This window comes from Pinus tabuliformis, chromosome Q (assembly GCF_031772625.1).
Source record: "Pinus tabuliformis cultivar Carrire ecotype Pingquan chromosome Q, CPIR1, whole genome shotgun sequence".
Classification (NCBI taxonomy): domain Eukaryota; kingdom Viridiplantae; phylum Streptophyta; class Pinopsida; order Pinales; family Pinaceae; genus Pinus; species Pinus tabuliformis.
The window spans coordinates 893,339,040-893,348,815 of record NC_142296.1 but is presented as its reverse complement, the minus strand read 5'-3'; positions in this window follow the sequence as shown (position 1 = coordinate 893,348,815).

Sequence of the window (9,776 nt, the reverse complement as noted above, 5' to 3'; positions counted from 1 at the left end):
GGTGAGGGGGAGGGCTTTGACGTCCCCCCCTGAGACGTAACCATTGATCTTCGCTGATCCCCCTCAGCGCTGTCACGCTGCAGAGAATCCTGTGCAGAGCCTGAGCGCGTAGCTCTGTGCTGTCGGCGCCGTCACGGGTTTCTTCCTCAGAACCCTAGCTCTCCCGATCGCCGCTCCTCCTCCAATTTCTCGACTCCTTCAACTCTTAACCAAAGTTACAAGATGGAATTTTCTAGAGTCTTCTTCATCAAGACCATGTGGCTAACCCATTTTCCATGAATAATGGGGGTTGAGGTGGCATCCTCTCGAATTATGGTGGTCAAAATAATAAGGTCAAGTTTTGAGTGGCATAACTTTTGCATACAACTCTGATTGAGGTGATTCTTAGGCCATTGGAAAGGTATATATCTGTAGAATAACGCTAGAAATTGTCACGCTAAGTGGAAAATTTTTATCCACAAAAAAATTCATTTGATGCCTCAAACTTATTTTAAGAAGGTTTTAGGCCTGAAATTCTAAACTAAGTCCCATCTGTAAAAATTATCCTATGAGTTGATTCCTCCTCTTTTTCCACTTTAAAAGCATCAGGATGGATGAAAAATAATATAATGATCCAATACAAATCACACCTCCCCATTTTATGAGGATCTTTTCCACTAAATATTCTATTGAATAAGGTGAGGAAATTCCCACCCACCTTCTCTCGGATGTACCATTTAGTTTTGGCTAAAAGTTTTCCTTTCAACTCACTCTTCCCAAAAGTCATGTTACCCTGGTCTTGTAGTTTTCGAAATATTCTACAAAATTGTATCCTTTGTCAACTATGACTGAGTGTTTTTTCTATTGAAGGTAGGAATTGTTCCTCTTCCTGATCTAACATGGAAGGTTCATAGATTTTTAGATTCTTAACATCCACCATTGAGTAAATGCACATGTATTTGGGTAGAATAAGTCTATAGGCGTTATATCCCACCTTTTCTAGTATCTCAAATGGGACCATATCACAAAACCTTGATTTTATTACCATAACCCTATAACCTCTCCTTATTAAATTGTAACCATACTCTGTCTCCCAACTTGAATGACCTCTCTTTCTATTTTGGTCACGCCTAACCTTTTATTTTTCCTGTGAATTTTGCAACTTCTACTGTACCTATAGATGAATCTACCTGATCTTCTCAACAATCTTTTCTTCCCTTAAGGCATCCCCTGTAAGATCCTCCCTTGCTCTTGCTTGTTGCCCATATGCAATATCCAAAGTTGAAGGTGGAAAATATACAAAGCAATTTTGAAATGGGAACTTACCAGTAGAAGTGTGGACTGATTTGTCATGGAAGTGTGATATATACATCATATTTTCATCCTAGGTCTTCATATGCTTCTGATTTTACCCCCTCAAAAGTTGCACCAAAAACCTATCGACTACTTTTGTTTACCCATCCATCTCCAGATGGCACATTATAGACCTCTTCAACTTTGTGTCCATCTTATCCCACAATGTAGTCCAAAATTCTCTAAGAAATCACGTGTCCTTATCTAAAATAATGCCCCTTAGTATCCAATGTGCACCTAGACCTATCCAAAGAACAAAATCATTGCTTCTTTCCCACTGAAGGTGATTTTATAGGGCATTAGAACACACATCTTGTTGAACTTATCAACTATAAAAAACAAGTAGTCATGCCCCTTATTAGTTGTTGGTAAACCTGCCACAAAGTCCATGGAAATGTTTTCCAAAGAAAAAGTAAGTAAATAAAAGGGATGATATAGATCTTGTTTTGTGTTAGTAGGTTTGTTGGTACAACAAAGTGTGCATCCTCTTATGAACCTAACTATTTGTTCTTGCATCTTGGGCCAATACACATACCTATGCAAGTTGGACATCGTCTTCTCTACACCAAAGGGTGCTACAACCTTGGAGGTTTGAATCTCTCTAATCAATTGCAGTTTCTTACTTTCAGGAAAACATAACTCATCCAACATATATCAAGGAGAACTACATCTAGTTCTACTTCACTAATAAAATTAGCATTGATAGCAAAACTAATTTTTCACTATTTGGTTACCTTTATTTCTACATCCTTATTTACCCATCCCAATGGATACGAGATTGGATGATCATGAATTTCCAATCCCAATTTATTGACTAGCTCCGTTTCAATGAGATTTTCCTGTGATGATTGAGTCAAACAAAGCATCAATATTTGTCTTCTTGATTTGTATATTTATATGGAAGAGTATACTCTTTTGTTCTATTCTTGTTGCTAAAGGATACTCGGGTTCAACTCCTTCTACATTGATGTGCAAACAATCTTCTCATCCATATCCAAGTTGCCTTCCACCAGATTACTTGACTTTGTGTGTGTGATATTTTTATGCTTCATATATTTCTTTTCTTCTTCAAGTTGAGCTATTGATGCAACTTCCAACACTTCTCCTTTATATGGTCGTCAATGTTATAGTGATTGCAATGGTTGCTGGGATTTTTGGACTAGTGTGTCGTGGTTGTTGTATTTTTTTCCTCCCTCGCTTTCCTCTTATTCTTCCCCTCCTTGGAAACTTCTTGGTGCTCTTTCTTCTTGGACCCACTTGATTTCCCTTTCTTTTGACCTATGTTCTCTAAGTACTATGCCTATAATGATCCATATTTATGAAGGAATGAAATGAAATACAAATTTAAACAAAAACATAGAGATACAACAAAACATAACTTCAATTAATAAATAACAACTGCTAAAAATTGTTTACATGCAGAAGGGAAACAAACTAGCTCGGGTGATGGTAGCTTATCTCTGAGAAGAGATGTGATGGCTACATGCCTTCTGAACTGAGTTACAATGAGGACCTCATGCCCTTTTTTATCATCAAGCAACAAAAGAAACCCTCAACATCCAAAATCTAATGCTAGGATAGACACAACAACCATTAAACCCTAAACATCCAAGTGAAATAGTTAGGTAGACACAATGAAAATTAAACCACATACAACACACCTTCAATAAGATAAGTACGAAGGCCATCGAAATAGTTCAATTTCCTTAGTACATATGAATGGAACATACATAGCAAACATCTAAAGAATAGTCCTAAGATATTCACAATACATACATGAAAATGTATTGGCTCATCGAGCTTCAATTATAAGGTGAAAGATCAAGTACATAGTTACAATGGTGAGGTCTCTCCTATGCCAAGTAGAGAAGCCAATACTTGCTCTCCAAAGCTTAAGCCTCCAAGAATCCCTTTGCTTTAGTTACGAGGTTGCTTTTATAACAAGGGGAAAGGTCTTTCATATCCCCATGACTCTTGAGTTATCTTCATGACTCTTAGACTTATATTATGACCTTTGGAATTCTACGCAACTCTTGAAATTCTAATTGAATTCTGGACTTCTCTATGTGACTTTTGGACTTCTCCTAAAGACATTTTGTCCATATATCACTACGTGAATTTTCATATTCCACATGTGACTCTTGGAATTCCACACATTACATTTTGTCTTTTTCTTGAGAATACATCATTACATTCCACATGATGATGTGGCATGACACATGGACACAAATTGACAATTATTATGACACCTGCAAGTTACAACTTGACAATGATGACATGGACTTCACGATGAGGTGGCAATGCCAAGATGTCTTTCTTGATGCTGAATATTCATGAAATATCCACTTTGTTTCTTATCTTCACCCTCTAGAGGGTATTTGATCAATATCGAAATACTTTGAGTCATCATGCAATGTCTTCTTTCTATCCCATTCCATGATCTGCTTAATGTCTCCATGATATCTCTCTTTTGTTCTTCTTCTCCACAGGGGTTCCTTTATTCTTTGTCCTTGCCATCTACTTTTAGCATCACGTGGTCATGCTAGGAAGGTACCCCTTCCAATGAAAATCATTCATGACAAGGAAAAATTAGTCTTATAATCATCTAATCTATCACTACTTAGCTCATGGAATGATCATCTCATGATAGGCCTGTGAGAGGGTTAAAACAAGGAGGCTTGATTAGGAGGGTATAGTAAAACTTATCAATGGCTTAGGAAGGCTCCACTATTCATTTTTATTGTGCTAAGTGTTGAGCCTCAAACCTGCACTCATTTACCCATCCTCCCAGTAGCCTTTTCCCACTCATTTCCTTCTTTTGCCATCATTTCCTTCATCAACTTGTTCAATTCATTGCATTATAGGACTTTTTATCATGATTTGCTAATTGTGCTAATGATTGACTGTTGGTTTAGATTTTTGGTTCAAATACTGCAATTCCGCAGCTTATACAACGTTTCCGCAGCTGATCTCTGATTCCGCAGCCGATCCCAGATTCCGCAGCCATTTTCTTATTTGCTATGCTCCAGGTGTCCTCCAAAGGAAAGAGCCACATGGGCAAGTTTGTATGACTGTGTACATGGTGCGTGTGCTGTCAGCTCAGCCAAACTGGTCGTCTACACCCCTGGTCAACGCGGAGGTAACTCTGGTCAAACGGCAAGGTTGCAAACGGTGGCACGGCTCTGCGTGTTCAGGTGGAACACGGAACGCACAACTAGCCTCTTCTTTAGCCACGAAGACTGCAGGGGACAAGAATCCAACAACGGATTTATCAACCATGATGACCGTTTCCTAAATCCGTGCACGGTGCTGCTGAACGTGTCTTTTGCACAGTTGTTAGTTAGCTTAGTTTACGCACAGAACAGTTTATGTTCCTGCTATAAATAAAGCGTTTCCACACGCTGATTAGCTAGCTCTTAAGTTAGTCTTTTGTTGTTGTTATTCAGTTTGTAAAACTCTGTTTCAAGACCATTTTACACAGCGTTTACGCTCCCCACTGTATTTTTATTATGTGCTGATTTAATACCAAGAAGACAGTTCTGTTCTTACTTGCGTAGCTGATCTTTTTACTTGGTTGAGTGGATGGAGGGCCCCTGTCTGCTACAACCATTGTACAGTAGCTTTTAAATTTATTTTCCTGCATTTCTTTTTTTCTAATTTCCCATGTATATTAATGTACAGTTTGATTTCTGCAATTTTGATTTCTTTTGACATGTATATTATTGTACAGTTTGAATTATGCTGCTTTACATTTCCGTACTTTTCATGACTGATCAGTGTGTGTTTTTGCAGCTTTATTAGGAGCCCGGGACAGTGTGCTTTTCCTTCTTTTTATTCCTAGTGGCATTTGAAGTTGTCTTATCTAAACTGCTGACTTTTGCTTTGATTTTCATTAGTTTCCTTGCTTAGTTTACTTTATCAAGTTTTGTCAAGTTGCTAATCTCTTGATGGTTCTTTTATCACAATTCACTAACTTTTATGGGACCAAAACATCATTTAATTGCAGCTTGGTTTATCTAGTTTTAGACTCATATTGCTAATTCACTCCTAACTCTTTTCCACATGATCAATTTAGCTAAAGGCAGAATGTTAAGGGAGAATTAAGTAGTGTGATTTGTCACTTAATTTTTGCATTGCTTTAGATTCAATAGAGGAGTTAGAGTAGTGTTCTTGCTTTCAATTGAGTTAATGTAGATGTCATTTTCATTCTTATCAACAGTAAGGGTATTGGACTAGTGCCATTGGTCTTTTTGTTTGATGCTTTACTTTCATTTGAAGCTTTAATTTCATTCCAAGTTATTGTTCAAGTTTTCTCTTTAAATTTCAAGAAGCATTTAGAAATCGCCACATACACACACATTCACTCACTTGTTTATAACTTCATCACATCACATTAGGAAGATAAGTCAAACATGAACTAAAAACGACAAAAAGAACTAGGAAAGGCTACTTAAGTATATATTGTACACTTCACTTCATCAGCTTACGAGCCCCGGGTTGACAATTTATGATAGCAATTTAGAAAACACTAAATTGACCAAACATTTTGGCACCGTTGCCAGGGAAGTGAAATTAGGTAGCCAATTCTTAAAAAAAAAAACAAGAAAATTTCAAGGAAGGAAATTGATAACCTCTCAAAGTATGCTCTCCTCTTGCACCTAGAGTGACCTGGAGGATCAGAAAAGAGAAAGTTATTGGTTTAATAATTTCTTAAGTATGCTCTCTTCTTGCACCTAGAGTGACCTGGAAGATCAGAAAGAGAATTAGTATCCAGACTTGAAGAAAAATAAAAATGACATGCATAGAGCTAGAGATTCTAGGGGAAGGTTTTTAGCTAGAGCCAAGAGTTCGATTTTTACAATTCCATCTACTTCAAGGGATAGACAAGAGACACCTCCCTCATCTCCAACTGACACTCCTAGCCCTAGGGTTCCCGGAATTCAAGAAGCAGGAGTCGACTCTCCCATACCTTCCATCGAGTCTGAATTAGAAAGAGATCCTTTCCTTCTTTCTCCAGAGAGGCAAATTATAATTGAAGAAGTAGAAACACCTGAAGAAGAAGGAGGGAATCCTTCTCATACACCCTTAGTAGAAGAACCAGAAGACTCTGAAGTCTCTGGGGAAACTACCATGGCAAAGGAAGGAGCACCTGGATTTGGTAGAGGTAGAGGTAGAGGAGGAGGAGGAAACAATGGAGGAGGTAGAGGTAATATTGGAGGAAATAGGGATGGGGATAACTCATTTGGGTTCCCTATAGTCGATGAGGATTCCCGAGCCACCATGAAGAACATCTCACCATCTGTCCTCCCGAACTTTCATGGATCAAGAAATGAGGACCCTGAAACCTTTCTATTTGTGTTTGAAGTCGTATGCCGAACTTATGATTATCTGGATGACTCTCAAAAACTCAAACTGTTTCCTTCAACATTGAAAGGACAAGCTTTGAAATGGTTCATGGGATTACTCACTCAATCCATTAGGTCCTGGAATGATATGAAACAAACGTTTTTGGATAGGTACCTGGACTATTGTATGCCCACCAATCATAAGGATGAGGTATTCAAAATGGTACAAAAGGAAGATGAAAAATTGGAGGAATTGATTGAAAGATTTCAATATAATTTGAAAAGAGCAAAAATGAGTAACTTGGATGAAGAGACCTTGAAAGCCCTATTACTAAAAGCCATTAGAGATGAATGGATAGATCTTTTGAATATGATGGGGAAGGGAGATATATCTCAGCTTCCTCTTTCTGATATAGCAGAATTATGTGTCCATCTCTCAAGGGGGAAATCCAAAACTCAAAAAGGGCCTAGAGATCCTTCTCTCCTCAGAGTAAACAAATATGCAACTGGATCAGTAAGTAGGGCTGAAACCGGCAATATGCTTGATGAATTCAAAACTGACATCTTAGGGAGTCTTAGCGAACAATTAGACACCCTTAAGATCCACAATAAACAGAAAGCAGAAGCTGAGGCCTTGGCCATCTTTTGCCCAAAGTGTAGAAAGAAACATGCTCTAAGGGAATGCCCCTTGGATGCAAAAGTTGTAGAAACATGTGTAATCTGTTCAGAGAACCATGAGACCAAGGATTGTCCTTCAATCCCTGGGCTCAAAGTTGTTTTTCAAGAAGATCCAAGTACACTTGAATCTCTCTGTTTTGTTGCAAGGAGACCTTGGCAAGGGCAACAAAATCAAGGGTTTAACAACTCTATGAATTTTCAAACCCCACCAAATTGGAATCCTTGGCAACAACCTTGGCCCCAACCTCAAAATTCCTTTCAATCATGGGTACAAGGTATGCAAAATCCTTATGGGAGATTTGCTCAGTTCTACCAATATCCTCCATCTTTTCAAAATCAACAAGCTCCGCAACTTCCAAATCAAAGTCCACTACTATCATTGCCATTTCCTCAACAACAACAACCTTCTCCACAAAATCAAAATTCTCAACTCTTGCTTCCATCCCAACAGAAGTCAAATCAACTTCCTTCTCAGCCATTGCCAAACCCCAATAATAAAAACCCTCAAAATGCTTACATGATGGAAGGTCAACCATTCCCTACCTATATGATTGTTCCTCTTAATGAAGTACAACTCAGATCAGGTAGAGTTCTAGATAAACCTTCTATAAATACTCAACAGCCAAGCATTTCTGAGGAAGAGTCTCTTAAAGGCAATAAGGGTTCTGAAGTTGCTATTCAAAACCCAAACACTCAAAAAGAAAAAGAAAAAGAAATGACCCCCACAACTCCCATAGTTGAGCAACCTACATCTTCATCCACTCCTCCTTTTCCTGAAAGATTGCAAATCGACAAGGGAGTGGAAAAACAAATCTGGTTGCCTGACTATAATTTTCTAGATGAATTGAAAAATGTCTGTATCAAGATTCCCTTGTTACAAGCCATTAAAGAGATTCCTATTCTAGCAAAAACAATAAAGGAGTTGAGTCTTAAGAAACCAGGAAGGAAACCAAGAGATACCAGAAGGATCCACCTGGTAGGGAAAATTGCAGACATCATGATGGGAAAGATTACTATGCAGAAATATGTAGACCCCGGTAGTCCTATTGTCAAAACACATATCAATGGGGTAGAAATACCAAATACTTTGATTGACTTAGGAGCCGCTATCAACATTATGAGTAGACAGACCATGGACCAGTTAAAACTTCCTAACCTTCTCTTTACACCTACTTTACTGCAACTTGCAGATCGATCAATCATTAAACCTGATGGTGTATTGGAAGACATTCCAGTCTCCCTAGACTCTTGGGAATATCCAGTTGATTTTATGATTTTAACTCCCAAGAACAATCTAGGAGGACATCCTCTTATTTTAGGAAGACCTTGGCTAGCCACAGCTGATGCTTTCATAAGTTGTAGGTCTGGGGATATGTATATTTCTGATGGTAATTCAACAAAGAAGTTCAATCTGTATCCTCCAGCGAAAGCAATTACAGAAATAGGAGATAATGAGTGGGTTGATGATGAAGATACTATACAACCTGTCTTTACCATTTCTGAGATTAGTGAAGATAGTCAAATTCTGAACACATTAGAAAACTTTGAACCATCTTCAGAATATGACTCCACACAATTTCAGTTGGATTCTGACATTGAGTGTCTATCATCTAGACAGATGTCTCTTTTCTCTATGGAAGAGTTTGGTAGTTCTGCCATTGAAATTTTTCCAGGAAAAACACTGAATATCAACAAGAATTTGGAAAAATCACAACAGGAAGAGCTAACCAAAGTCTTGCAAAAGCATTCTACTGCATTTGCATGGGAGTATACCGATATGAAAGGTATTGATCCTAAGACTTGCATTCATCACATCTATATTGAGGAAAATAGCAGACCAATCAGACAACCTCAAAGAAGGATGAATCCAAATCTTAGGGAGATAGTGAAAGAAGAGCTCCAAAAGTTACTCAATGTAAACTTCATTTACCCCATTTCAGATAGCCGGTGGGTTTCTCCTTTGGTTATAGTACCTAAAAAGAATGGTAAATGGAGGGTTTGCATTGATTACAGGGAGTTGAACAAAGCAACCTTGAAGGATCACTTTCCTTTGCCCTTTATTGATCAAGTATTAGATACTTTAGCAGGCAAAAAGTATTTCTCATTTTTGGATGGTTTTAGTGGTTACAATCAAATTCAGGTAGCACCTGAAGATCAGGACAAAACCACATTTACTTGTCCATGGGGAACTTTTGCTTACCGAGTACTTCCTTTTGGATTATGCAATGCACCTGCTACATTTCAAAGGGCTGTACTAGGAATCTTTTCAGATCTAATCCATGATTGTGTAGAGGTCTATATGGATGATTTTACAGTTTACGGTAATACATTTGAAGAAGCCTTAGAAAATTTGGAAAAAGTACTTATAAGATGTAAAGGAACAAATCTTTCATTAAGTCATGAAAAATGTTTTATGATGTT